Source organism: Arachis hypogaea, chromosome 14 (assembly GCF_003086295.3).
Source record: "Arachis hypogaea cultivar Tifrunner chromosome 14, arahy.Tifrunner.gnm2.J5K5, whole genome shotgun sequence".
Taxonomy (NCBI): Eukaryota; Viridiplantae; Streptophyta; class Magnoliopsida; order Fabales; family Fabaceae; genus Arachis; species Arachis hypogaea.
The window spans coordinates 74,792,390-74,806,332 of record NC_092049.1 but is presented as its reverse complement, the minus strand read 5'-3'; the positions used below and the strand labels follow the sequence as shown (position 1 = coordinate 74,806,332).

The following is a 13,943-nucleotide window of genomic DNA, read 5'->3' as shown; positions in this document are numbered from 1 at the left end:
ACAGTCCTCAATAAGATCAGAGAAAAGACTCATCATGCACCTTTGGAAGTGCTGGTGCATTGCACAAGCCAAAGGGCATTCTCTTATAAGCATAAGTCCCAAAAGGACATGTAAAAGTAGTCTTTTCCTGATCCTCAGGAGCTATATGAATCTGGAAATAACCTGTGTAACCATCTAGAAAGCAATAATGTGATTTACCTAACAGGCGATCCAACATTTGATCAATGAATGGAAGTGGGTAGTGATCCTTACGAGTAGCTTGGTTGAGACGCCTGTAATCAATGCAGACTCTCCAAGCATTCTGAACTCTAGTTGCTATGAGCTCTCCATGCTCATTCTTCACGGTAGTGACTCCGGACTTCTTGGGCACCACTTGTACTGGGCTTACCCATTCACTGTCTGAAATGGGATATATGATATCGGCTCCAATAGTTGGTCACTTCCTTTTTGACAACTTCAAGATGGTGGGATTCAATCTCTTTGTGGTTGACGGACAGGTCTTGCTCCCTCTTCTAAAAATATTCTGTGCTCGCATACTTGAGGGTTAATTCCCACTATGTCTGTCAAACTGCACCCAATTCCTTCTTATGCTTCCTCAGTACATCAAGTAACTGCTCTTCTTGTTGAGAAGTAGTTCCTTGCAATAATAACCGGAAGCTTCTGCTCATCCTCAAGATAAGCATATTTGAGATGTGGAGGGAGAGGTTTCAATTCTAACTTTTGATCGTGGGCAGGCTCTGGATTATCTGGGGCTTGTGAAAATGGCGAAGTGCCCTCACTGTCAGTTAAGACGGTCCCCACACTTGGCCTTGTCAGTGTGCCTCTCTTCAAACTCTTCTTTTTGAACTTCAGCCACACTTTCGTCTATGACATCACACTGGAAGATAGAACGATCTTCTGAGGAGTTGTCAATGACTCCATTCAGATTAAAATCACTGTGCGGCCATCTATTTCAAAGGAGTATGTTCCTGAAAAAGCATCCAATTTGAATTTTGATGTTTTCAGGAATGGTCTTCCAAGTAGGATTGATGATGGCTTATCTGAATCATTATGGGGCATCTCCAAGATATAAAAATCAGTGGAAATGTGAGCCCTTTAATGTTCACCAAAACATCTTCAGCAACTCCAGCCACTGTAATAATGCTTTTATCTGCTAACACAAAACGAGCTGCCGACCTTTTTAAGGGAGGGAGCCTCAAAACATCATATATGGACAAAGGCATTATACTGACACATGCTCCTAAATCACACATGCAATCATAAATTACTACACTACCAATAGTACAACTAACTATGCAAGGACCTGGATCACTACATTTTTCAGGTAATCCTCCCATTAAAGCAGATATAGAACTACCTAAAGGAATAGTTTCTAATTCATTAATTTGTCTTTATGGATACATAAGTCTTTTAGAAACTTTGCATATTTAGGTACTTGCTGAATAACATAAAAAGGGGAATAGTTACCTCAACCTTTTTGAATATTTCTACCATTTTAGGATCAGGTTCTAGCTGCTTCCTGGGCTTCCTTGCAAGTTGTGGAAATGGAATGGGAGTAGTGTTTTCTGTGGTGCCTGTGCCTTTTTGTGCTTCTTCCTGTGGTTGAGCTATCTCTTCTTCAGCTATGTCCTGTATATCCTCTTCCTCTTCAACATCTTCGATTTCTACCACCTCTTCAGCTGAGGCGTATTCTGGTGAGCTTGGTTCCTTCTGATTCCTCTCCTGCAGTGTGGTTCCGGACCTCAGGGTGATGGCATTAATGCCTCCCTTTGGATTGGGTAATGGTTGAGAGGGGATTCCAGTGGTGCTTGAAGGTTGGTTACTGGAATTTTGTGCTGAACCAAGCTGTGTCATAAAAGCTTGCAGAGTAGAGGTGAGACCATTCAGACTGCCGTTAATAGTTTCACGATGGTACTTTCCATGGCCAGTTATCTTTTCTCAAAAGCTTGTAATAAATCTTCATTAGAAGATATAGAAGAATGAGTAAATTGAGAGGTTTGCTACTGATTGTTCGGTGGTCCTTGGTTTTGCCTCAGGTGAGGTGCTCGGTAAGGTTGATTTTGCTGCCTGTTGTTGTTATTATTCCACCTCTGATTTCCTGATTATCTCTGCCTCCCCTATTATTTTGTCCCTCCAATTTTGGTTTGAATTGTCCTGCCATCCATGGTTATTATTTCCACTTTGACTGTACCCTTGGTTGGGACGGTCATAGAAGTTGTGAGTGGATGCCACCATGTTGTCTTTTGTTGGAGCTGCGGGCATTCATCAGTGTAATGGCTGTAATCAGCACAAATTCCGCAAATTCTTTGTGGAACTAGTTGTTGGTTTTCCTGCGGTTGAGTTTGCTGAGCTTGTTGATTCAACTGCATTTGCTTCAGCAGGTTGGTCATCTCACAGATGCTTTGATTTAGAGCAGCAGTCTCTATGCCAGAAGATACTTCTGCAACGGCTTTTGAACGGCCTTGTTCTGTCTGTGGTTCCAAGTAGATTCAGCTAAATCACTGATCAATTGCCAAGCTTCATCGGTGGTCTTGTACTTCTTCATAGACCCATTGCTGGCACTTTCCAATGTGGTCTTATCTTGGGGCCTCATACCTTGTGTGATATAGCTGGGTAGCACGATCTTGTCAATCATGTGGTGGGGGCATGCTTCCAGAAGATTATTGAAGCGCTCCCAGTATTCAAAGAGAGTCTCATTGTCATCCTAAACAATTATAGAGATATCCTTCCTCAGTTTATCAGTAACTTCAGATGGAAAGAATTTCTCCAGAAACTTCTTTCTGAGTGTATCCCAGTTGGATACATTTGCTATAGGTTGAGTGTAGTACCACTCTCTTGCTTTTCCCTCAAGAGAGAACGGAAAAGCTTTCAGCAGAATTGAAGTTTCATCAGTGCCATCACGCCTGACAGTAGAACAGGCTACCTGGAAATCTCTCAAGTGCTTGATAGGCTCTTGAGCAGGTAGGCCATGAAACTTGGGCATCAAATTTAACAGTGCGGTCTTTATTTCAAAATCCGTAGCTACCGCTGGATGATGCGCTTGAAACGGTTGCATTGTAAAATCAGGAGCTCCTTCCTCCTGAATGGTAACTCTTCTAGCTGCCATGTTTTCTGCACGTAAAACAACCGAATCAGTAGAACGGGGGCTGGTTTCTTCCTCAGATTCACTTTTAGATCCGCCCTCAGAGCGGGCTAACCTACGCTGTTCTCGCCTTATTCGTGAAATTGTTCTTTCAATTTCAGGATCGAATATTAGCAAGCGCGGATCAGGAAGTGAACGTGTCATTTGACGGAAGAAACATGCTGCTCATAGTAGCAAAATTAAATAAAATGCAAATAAATAAATTCTAATTAATAAAATTAGCACTCTATTGCAACTCCCCGGCAACGGCGCCAAATATTGATGGGAAGCAGAAGCTGGTGAATTAAAAATTTATTAAATTGGTTACGTTGCAAGTATGGTTCTTAACTCACCAAAAATCTGCCTATCAATTTAAAAATATGTCACAGAGAGTTTAAATTAAAATTACTGGGAGTTTTAAGTCCCAGGTCGTCTCCCAACGAGTTGCAGAAAAGTGTGCTGTTTTATTAACCAGATGTTCCAAGAAGTTGAGCTAAGTAATTTGGAATTTAAATGAGGAATTTTAAATAATATAAATAAAAGCCTTGACTGGGAATTGATTAGTTAGAATCTCTATCATTGATGGAGTGATTTTTTAAGATTGATTTATAATTAACGGTTACTCTGTTTGGTTATCCTTTACTAGGTAAGGGAAAATCAAACAAGTTGGAATGTCAAATCTGTTCACGAGTTACAACCCACTTAGTTCAAAGGGATTGGCATTGTTGACAGGATAGCAATCCAACATTTAACCCAACTACAAATTTCTCCTTCAATCCTTCCAACTCAAGAGTTCCTTTTAATCAACTCCCCATCAAGTAATGAAACTACTCACGCATTGTAAATAAAGAATCCATGGCACATGAAAGGGAATTAAAAGAAGACATGATTATTGGAATTGAAATTGAATTAAAAAAGAAATAATCCTTGCATTAATTAATCATAAAAGTATCCGAATGACAAAATTGAACATAACAAAGAACATGGAAGAATAAAACCAAGTTAAGAGAACAAACTAGAGTGATGAAGTCTTGATGAGGAAATAACTCTTCTCAATGTTCCAATGATAAGACCAATTGAAAATTAAAATTCTAAAAACTAGAGAGAAAAACCTAAGAGAGTGAAAAAAACTAGATCTAAAACTATTGAATGAATGTGTCTCTTATTTCTGCATTTTCTCTGACTCTAGTCTGCTGTTCTGGGCCGAAAAATGGGCCGAAATAAGGTCCAAAATCGCCCCCAGCAAATTCTGCAGATTATGCAGATCTCACATGTCACGCGATCGCGTCATCCATGCGGACGCGTCGCTTGTGCTTTTTCCTCTCCACGCGTTCGCGTAAGCCTTGCGGCCGCGTCACTGCGATTTGCGCTCCTTCGCGCGGTCGCGTGAGCCATGCGACCGCGTCACTTCTCGCTGGTTATCTCCTTAAATTCTTGTGTTCCTTCCATTTTTTCTAGCTTCCTCTCCAATCTCCATCTCATTCATGCCCTATAAAGCCTGAAACACTTGACACACAGATCACGGCATCGAATGGAATAAAGGAGAATTAAAATTAAATAATTAGAGTCTCTAGGAAGCAATTTTCAAACATGTACTAAATTTAGGAAGGAAATCTAAATGCATGTTAAATTGATGAATAAGTGGGTAAGGATCATGACAAAACCACACAATTAAACACAATATAAACTATAAAATAGTGGTTTATCACACTTCTTTAATGTCAATAGCTTGACAGTGGCCTCTCATGGAGCCACACAGGTGATCAGGTCAATTTTATAGATTCCCAACACCAAACTTAGAGTTTGGATATGGGAGTTCAACACCAAACTTAGAGTTTGGCTGAGGTCTCCCAACACCAAACTTAGAGTTTGACTGTGGGGGCTCTGGTTGACTCTGTTTTGAGAGAAGCTTACTGTGCCTCTTTTCCATGTTTACAGAAAGGTGACCTTGAGTTTTAAACACAAGGGAGTCCTCATTCAATTGAAGGACTAATACACCTCTATCTATATCAATCACAGTTCTTGCTGTAGCTAGGAAAGGTCTTCCAAGGATGATGGATTCATCCTCCTCCTTCCCAGTATCCAGGATTATGAAATCAGCAGTGATGTAAAGGCCTTCAACCTTTACTAACACGTCCTCTACTTATCCATAAGCCTCTTTTCTTGAGTTGTCTGCCATCTCTAATGAGATTCTGGCAGCTTGCACCTCAAAGATTCCCAGTTTCTCCATTACAGAGAGTGGCATGAGATTTATTCCTAACCCAAGGTCACATAAAGCCTTCTCAAAGGTTATGGTGCCTATGATACAAGGCATTAGGAACTTTTCAGGATCCTATTTCTTCTGAGGCAGTCTCAGTTGATCCAATGCATTTAGTTCATTGGTGAACAGGGGAGGTTCATCTCCCCAAGTCTCTTTACCAAATAAATTGGCATTCAGCTTCATGATTGCACCAAGGAACTTGGCAACTTGCTCTTCAGTAACATCCTCATTCTCTTCAGAAGAGGAATATTCATTAGCGCTCATGAATGGCATAAGGAGGTTCAATGGAATCTCTATGGTCTCTAGATGAGTCTCAGATTCCTTTGGTTCCTCAGAGGGAAACTCCTTATTGATCACTGGACGTCCCAGGAGGTCTTCCTCACTGGGATCACGTCCTCCTCCTCTCTTGTGGGTTTGGCCATGATAGTCAATTCAAGGGCCTTGCACTCTCCTTTTGGATTTTCTTCTGTATTGCTTGGGAGAGCACTAAGATGGGTTTCAGTGATCTTCTTACTCAGCTGGCCCACTTGTGCCTCCAAATTTCTAATGGAGGACGTTGTTTTATTCATGAAACTCAGAGTTGCCTTAGATAGATCAGAGACTAAGTTTGCTAAATTAGAGGTATTTTGTTCAGAGTTCTCTGTCTGTTGCTGAGTGGATGATGGGAAAGGCTTGCTATTGCTAAACCTGTTTCTTCCACCATTATTAAAGCCTTGTTGAGGCCTTTGTTGATCCTTCCATGAGAAGTTTGGGTGATTTCTCCATGAGGGGTTATAGGTGTTTCCATAGGGTTCACCCATGTAATTTACCTCTGCTATTGCAGGGTTCTCAGGATCATAAGCCTCTTCTTCAGAAGATGCCTTTTGAGTACTGTTGGATGCAGCTTGCATTCCATTTAGATTTTGAGAAATCATATTGACTTGCTGAGTCAATATTTTATTCTGAGCTAATATAGCATTCAGAGTATCAATTTCAAGGACTCCCTTCTTCTGAGGCGTCCCATTACTCACAGGATTCCTATCAGAAGTGTACATGAACTGGTTATTAGCAACCATGTCAATGAGTTCTTGAGCTTCTGCAGGCATTTTCTTTAGGTGAATGGATCCACCTGCAGAAGTATCCAATGACATCTTAGCTAATTCAGACAGACCATCATAGAATATATCCAGGATGGTCCATTCTGAAAGCATGTCAGAAGGACACTTTTTGGTCAGTTCCTTGTATCTTTCCCAAGCTTCATAGAGGGATTCACCTTCTTTTTGTCTGAAGGTTTGAACATCCACTCTAAGCTTACTCAGCTTTTGAGGAGGAAAAAACTTGGCTAAGAAAGCGTTGACCAGCTTATCCCAAGAGTTCAGGCTATCTTTAGGTTGAGAATCCAACCATATTCTAGCTCTGTCTCTTACAGCAAACGGGAAAAGCATGAGCCTGTAGACTTCAGGATCTACTCCATTAGTCTTAACAGTGTCACATATCTGCAAGAATTCAATTAAGAACTAAAAGGGATCTTCAGATGGAAGTCCATGAAACTTGCAGTTTTGTTGCATCAGAGAAACTAATTGAGGTTTAAGCTCAAAATTGTTTGCTCCAATGGTAGGGATGGAGATGCTTCTTCTATGTAAATTGGAATTAGGTGCAGTAAAGTCACCAAGCATCCTCCTTGCATTATTATTATTTTCGGCTGTCATCTCCTCTTCCTATTCGAAAATTCCTGTAAGGTTGTCTCTGGATTGTTGTATTTTAGCTTCTCTTAGTTTCCTCTTCAGAGTCCTTTCAGGTTCAGGATCTGCTTCAACAAGAATGTTCTTGTCCTTGCTCCTGCTCATATGAAAGAGAAGGGAACAGAAAAATAATAATAGGGATCCTTTTTACCACAGTATAGAGGTTCCCTTGTTGTGAGTAGAAGAAAAGAAGAGTAGAAAAGAAAAGAAAGGAGAATCCAAACAGAAGGGTGAGGAGAGCAGAGATATGAGATGAAGAGAAGTGTTGGTAGATGAATAAATAAATAGAAGAAGATGAGAGGTGAGAGGATTTTCGAAAATTAAAAATTAAAAATTAAAGTTAAATTTCGAAAATAGTTTTTGAAAAAGGGTTAATGATTTTCAAAAATTAAGAGGGGAAATAAAATTAAAATTAAAAATTAAAATAATTAGTTAATTAAAAAAAATTTTGAAAAAGAGGGAAGGGATTTTCGAAATTTAAAGGTAAAAAGTTAGTTGGGTAGTTTTACTAAAGATAAGAAACAAACAATCAATTAGTTAGTTGAAAGAGATTTGAAATTCAAAATTTTTTTTTTAAAAAATAAGAAGATAAGAAGTTAGAAAAGATATTTGAAAAAGATAAGATAAAAAGATATTTTTGAAAAGATATGATTGAAATTATTTTTGAAAAAGATTTGATTTTTAAAATCACAATTAATGACTTTATTCACAAGAAATCACAAGATATGATTCTCGAACTTAAAGTTTGAATCTTTCTTAACAAGTAAGTAACAAACTTGAAATTTTTGAATCAAAACATTAATTGTTGATGATATTTTCGAAAATATGATGTAAAATTAAGAAAAAGATTTTTGAAAAATATTTTTAAAATTTTCAAAAATAAATAAGAAAAATGAAAGAGATATGATTTTTGAAAAAAGATTTTGAAAAAGATAAGATTTTTAAATTGAAAATTTGATTTGACTCATAAGAAACAACTAAATTTAAAAAATTTTTGAAAAAGTCAATCCAAATTTTTGAAATTTATGAGAGAAAAAAGGAAATATATTTTTTTGATTTTTGAATTTTTAATGATGAAAGAGAAAAACAAAAAAAATGACTCACAACATGAAAATTATGAATCAAAACACATGATGCATGCAAGAACACTATGAATGTCAAGATGAACACCAAGAACACTTTGAAGATCTTGATGAACATCAAGAACATATTTTTGAAAAATTTTTTATGCAAAGAAAACATGCAATACACCAAACTTAGAAATCTTTAATGCTTGGACTCTAACAAACGAAAAATGCATATGAAAAACAAGAAAATTTAAAGATCAGACAAGAAGACTTACCAAGAACAACTTGAAGATCATGAAGAACATTATGAATGCATGAATTTTCGAAAAATGCATAAATTTTTAGAAAAAATGCAATTGACACCAAACTTGAAATTGACTCAAGACTCAAACAAGAAGCACAAAATATTTTTGATTTTATGATTTTATTAATTTTTTTTTTTGGATTTTTGTATTTTTTTTCGAAAAACATATAGGAAAAAGAAAATAAGAAATTCAAAATTTTTAATAAGAATTCCAGGAATCTTTCAATGTTGGCCTAAAGCTCCAATCCAAGGGTTAGACATGGCTCAGTAGCCAGCCAAGCTTTAGAAGATACAAATCAGGCATATAACAGCTGATACTTCATCCAACTTCATATACATGCCTTTTATGTTGACAAGTGGAAGCCTCAATCTAAAAGGATTTGGATATGGCTTTACAGCCAGCCAGGCTTCAACATGTTACTATGAAACTTTAGAATTCATTCTTAAAAATTTTGAATAATTTACGAAAACAAAAGGAAATTTTTTTTTTGAAAGATTTTTGAAAAAAAAAATATATTTTTTGAAAATAAAACGAAAAAGAAAATTACCTAATGTGAGCAACAAGATGAACCGTCAGTTATCCAAACTCGAACAATCCCCGGAAACGGCGCCAAAAACTTGGTGCACGAAATTGTGATCCATGGTAATGGCTCCAAAAACATGGTGCTCTCATCTTAATTCATAATTTGTCACAACTTCGATACAACTAACCAGAAAGTGAACTGCGTCGTCCAAGTAATAAAACCTTACGTGAGTAAGGGTCGATCCCACGGAGATTGTCGGCTTGAAGCAAGCTATGGTTACCTTGTAAATCTCAGTCTGGCGGATATCAAATGGTTATGGAGTTTTCGAATAATAATAATAAATAAACAGAAAATAAAGATAGAAATACTTATGTAATTCATTGGTGAGAATTTCAGATAAGCGTATAGAGAGGCTTTCGTTCCGCTGAACCTCTGCTTTCCTGCTGTCTTCATCCAATCAATCCTACTCCTTTCCATGGCAAGCTGTATGTCAGTCATCACCGTTGTCAATGGCTACATCCTGTCCTCTCAGTGAAAATGGTCCAATGCGCTGTCACTGCATGGCTAATCATCTGTCGGTTCTCGATCATACTGGAATAGGATCCATTGATCCTTTTGTGTCTGTCACTACGCCCAGCACTTGCAAGTTTGAAGCTCGTCACAGCCATCCCTTCCCAGATCCTACTCGGAATACCACAGACAAGGTTTAGACTTTTCAGATCTCAAGAATGGCCATCCATGGGTTCTAACTTATACCACGAAGATTCTGATTAAGGAATCCAAGAGATACTCATTCAATCTAAGGTAGAACGGAAGTGGTTGTCAGGCACGTGTTCATAGGGAATAATGATGACTGTCACGATCATCACATTCATGTTGAAGTGCGAATGGATATCTTAGAAGCGGAATAAGTTGAATTGAATAGAAAAATAGTAGTACTTTGTATTAATTCATGAGGAACAGCAGAGCTCCACACCTTAATCTATGGTGTGTAGAAACTCTACCGTTGAAAATATATAAGTGATGAAGGTTCAGGCATGGTCGAATGGCCAGCCCCCAAAACGTGATCCCAGGATCAAAAGATAATCCAAAGATGTCAAATACAATTGATGCATAATCTACTTCCGGGGCCCACTTGGTGTGTGCTTGGGCTGAGCTTGAAATTTACACGTGCAGAGGCTTCTTTTGGAGTTGAACGCCAAGTTGTAATGTGTTTTTGGCGTTCAACTCTGATTTGTGACGTGTTTCTGGCGTTTAACTCCAGACTACAGCGTAGAACTGGCGTTCAACGCCCTTTTGTGTCATCTAAACTCGAGCAAAGTATGGACTATTATATATTGCTGGAAATCCCTAGATGTCTACTTTCCAACCCAATTGGAAGCGTGCCATTTTGAGGTCTGTAGCTCTAGAAAATCCACTTTGAGTGCAGGGAGGTCAGAATCCAATAGCATCAGCAATCCTTCTTCAACCTCTGAATCTGATTTTTGCTCAAGTCCCTCAATTTCAGCCAGAAAATACCTGAAATCACAGAAAAACACACAAACTCATAGCAAAGTCCAGAAATGTGAATTTAACATAAAAACTAATAAAAACATCCCTAAAATGTAACTTGATCCTACTAAAAACATACTAAAAACAATGCCAAAAAGCGTATAAATTATCCGCTCATCACTTTCCATTTGTACCCACCAAGTGTTTGACAAAATGATTGGTTGGGCTTTAGATTAGATTTTGAGCATTCTTGGCTTGGAAAGAGTAATTAGGCAATCTTGAGTCATGAATACCCAACTCATATTGGTGATCTAGAGTTGTTAGCTAGTATTGTTTTCATTAACTCTAATCTCTTGCTAATTTGATTAGCAAGTTGATTAGGACATTTGGATTGAGATTAGCTAGTCTTGTTAGACTTTCTTCAAGTGTGAAGATGATATGTTACCTTCTTCCATCGTCGAGGATGACGTAATAAGATAAATTCTTGTTTATTATTGTGACATGATTAATTAGTCTTGTTTGACATTCTCCCTATGTGAAGATGACATGATACCTTTTTCCGTTTGTTAGAGTTAACTAAATAAGATGAATTAATCATTGCATGACTAGAATAGAGAGCCTATGTTCTCAATCTTTGCCATAAATGTCTCTCTTTATTACTTGCTTTCTCTTATTTACTTGTCTTATTTAAATACATGCTTAATTTACTTTTCTTGCCCCTTTATTTTATTACCCCTTTTACCAATCAAACCCCTTGTATCTTCATAGCCAATAATTGAACACTTCATTGCAATTCCTTGTGAGATGACCCAGAGTCTAAATACTTCAGTTAATTCTTATTTGGGGTTTGTTCTTTGTGACAATCAAAATTTTTGCATGTGAGGATTCTTTGTTGGTGTAGAACTATACTTGCAACGAGAATTCATTCAATTGAGGAAATTCTATACCGTACAAGGATTCCGAGCATCACTACTCCTAGTGAAATAAAAAAGTAATTAGAAAGAGTTTTCAAGCTAATTCAAATATTAATGTTTTCCGAAATATTATTTATAATCCAAGATGGAGTTAGAATATTTTCCAACAATTCTAAATCTTTAGGGATGAAGAACAAAAACTTGATCATGAAATATATCAAAGCATAAACCTCATATAAAATAAAACACTTAGATTAATAATCCAATAAAAGATGAACAGAGCTCTTAACCTTAACAAAGGAGATTAGTTGCTCATGTTTTTCGAGAAAACCTTAAAATTATAAAAAGTAAAAGTGCCCCTAAGCCTATGTAAACCCCGAATAACTAGTGAAAAATTAGCCAATAAATTAATTATTAATTCAAAAAATTAGAAAATTTTAATTTTATAGTTTAATGAGGTAGAATTAATTAAAACATGAATTTTGACACTAATTTTAAAGATTTTGGCCCAAAATTGGGCCAACTGGCTAAATCGAGCGAACCGGACCCAAGCGGGCCCAAGCCCACTCACTTAACCCACATATAAGCTGAATGTTCAGCCTCTTTTCTCCCTTCATTCACAAATTCCACGAAGAAGAAGAAGCATGGAGACTAAAACCTAATCCCCTTTTCACCTCAAAATTCATTTGCTCATAACTTTCAATCCGGAGCTCTGATTGACGAGCCATTAGCGGCCACGCATTCGTCTCGAAATTCTTTACAAAACTCCCCCAATAATTTGGCAAGAAAATTATGATTTTGTGCCCAGATCTCCCTTTTTTAGTTTCGTGATTTGAGTTTTGGAATTTGAGAGACTTTGTGATTCTAATGGTTTAGGGGTACTCTAGCAGTAGATAATCACAAGGTTTTGCCCATGTCACCTGTGGGTAAGGTGAGAAACTCATATTCCTTGTGAATACTTTGATTTTTGTGAAGTTTAGGTATTGATTTGTGGTTATGAATGGAATTATATGTATTAGATTAAAATTATGTTAAATTGGAGTTAAATTAGTACATATTGGAAGCTTAGAATTGAATCATGGGAGCTGGAAATTCAATTGGTGAGGAGTTGGAGCTTTGGATCTTAAGGAACGGTGGATAATTAAGGTGTTATGGGCTTAGGGAGGAATTGGCCAAGGTATGGTTTCGGTTTCTCGTAACTGATGAGGTATGGTTAGCTGACTGTACGGCAGGATTGAACTATTTATATTGTTGATGATTGGATTTGGTGGACATGTATGAGGGTTGGAAATGTTGAAATTGTGGTTGAGACTTTGATGTTATGATATGTGATATTGTATGTGAATATTTACAATGGAAATATTGATGTTGTTTTGGTAAGCTTTGGTTTAGATTTTAAAAGGTTTGACATTTATTGCTTTGAAAGTTGACTTTTGAAAGTTTTAAGAAAAATCATGATTTTTGGCCAATTTTGGTGGAGAGTAACTTGGCCTCCAGACCTCCGAATTTTATTAAGCATCTCTTGAAAGAAAATTTGGTCCGAGAGGTTTACACCGTTTGAAGAACAGAGGAAAAATATTTTAAAACGAGAAAGTTATGAGCAATCAAAGACTGATGTGCAAAATAGAAATTCTGGACTTAGCAGCTTTTTGAGATTTCTACTAAGAATGTGTACGTGAGGAACACATGCGACGCGAGCAGTCCATTCGGGTTGGAACACTCGCGTATGCGAGCAAGGGTATCGCATACACGACCACCCATTTTTAGTCGTGTGGTAACTCACGGTAGGGGTGTGCATATGCACAACCCCTGTTTTTCTGAAATATGAATTATTGTGTTTCTAAACCAATCCTCTAACTTTCAAAGCCTTTATAACTCTCATTTAAAGCCTGGTAGATATATTTTATGGTAGTGAAGTATGGTTGGGACTGTTGCGAAAGATATCTTGTTGGTGAAGAAAGAGGTAAAAATGAATGATGAGGGTGGCGGAAGTAGTATTTATGTAATGAGCCTGAAGGCTGTGTTAAATTATGATTTATGGCTGATAATGATTATGTTTGAGATATACGTGACCGGGTATGATGCAGTAGTATTATTCACTTGCTCCGGGTATAAATTAAGAATGAATAGATGAATGAGAATGAAATGTTATGATAATGAAATATGTTTCTGAATATGACTCCGGGTAAGATGCAGTGGTGCTATCCACTTGCTTCGGGTAAGAGTCCAAAAGCTGGGTAAGATATAAGGGTGTTATCCACTTACTCTGAGAGATTTCGAGGCTTTGGGTAAGATGCATGGGCTGTGTTCTGTCGCCACTTGCTTCGGGTCGAGAACTGTAACACCGCCTGGGTAAGAGGCAGGGTTAAGTTATCTCCTGCTTCAGGTATGCAAGTAAGATGCAAGGGTTGCGGCGTTGTCCCACTTGTTCCGTGTTTGGTGTTCTATCCATGGTTAGCTACCAGGACATGTTGGGCTGGCTTTGTAACTGACAGTTGATATCAACGGCCAATAGGAAAGGCATCCATCATATGCATCTAT

The 13,943-nt window shown here is 37.6% G+C and overlaps 2 non-coding genes across 2 annotated transcripts; both read left to right on the top strand.

Moving 5' to 3' along the window:
* Nucleotides 1-2,629: 2,629 nt before the first annotated feature.
* Nucleotides 2,630-2,737, top strand: LOC112746327 (small nucleolar RNA R71). Its single transcript, XR_003174218.1, has one exon. It is a non-coding gene; the product is annotated as a small nucleolar RNA R71 (small nucleolar RNA).
* Nucleotides 2,738-6,565: 3,828 nt separating this feature from the next.
* LOC112745048 (small nucleolar RNA R71) lies at nt 6,566-6,673 on the top strand. Its single transcript, XR_003172996.1, has one exon. It is a non-coding gene; the product is annotated as a small nucleolar RNA R71 (small nucleolar RNA).
* The last annotated feature ends 7,270 nt before the right edge of the window (nt 6,674-13,943 follow it).